This window comes from Octopus bimaculoides, chromosome 14 (genome assembly GCF_001194135.2).
Source record: "Octopus bimaculoides isolate UCB-OBI-ISO-001 chromosome 14, ASM119413v2, whole genome shotgun sequence".
Taxonomy (NCBI): Eukaryota; Metazoa; Mollusca; class Cephalopoda; order Octopoda; family Octopodidae; genus Octopus; species Octopus bimaculoides.
In genome coordinates this window covers 47,274,040-47,274,429 of record NC_068994.1, presented here as the reverse complement: position 1 = coordinate 47,274,429, position 390 = coordinate 47,274,040, and the positions used below count along the sequence as shown (strand labels likewise).

Below are 390 nucleotides of genomic sequence, written 5' to 3'. Positions count from 1 at the left end.
TATATACAGGGTGCATAAGATATTTGAGGACGGGTTTATGTTTATTAAAAAAAAATAGATATATAATAACAGATAACTTTATTTATCAAAAAATGCTTATGAGGATTACAATAAACCTTATTTTCTATAATGTTATTCAATAAAGCCACCTTCAGCTTCAACAACTGTTCCTATATGAGATCTAGACCATCTACATGATGGAATCATGTGGTCCTGGTTCATTTTGGACATTACTCTGACTATGGCAGCTTTCATAGAATCTCTGGTGCTATGAGTGTGTTCATTGAGCTCTCTCTCAACAACGCTCCACATGTAATAGTCCAATGGATTGAGATCTGGGGAATTGGTAGGCCAAATGTTAGGGGTTGTGTGATCGTGAAAATTTTCAGC

At 35.1% G+C, this 390-nt stretch overlaps 1 protein-coding gene across 1 annotated transcript in view; it reads right to left on the bottom strand.

The window, feature by feature from the left end:
- Positions 1-390, bottom strand: part of LOC106876375 (uncharacterized) — an 8,523-nt gene that overhangs the window by 565 nt on the left and 7,568 nt on the right. The gene's annotated exons all lie outside the window — the stretch shown is intronic.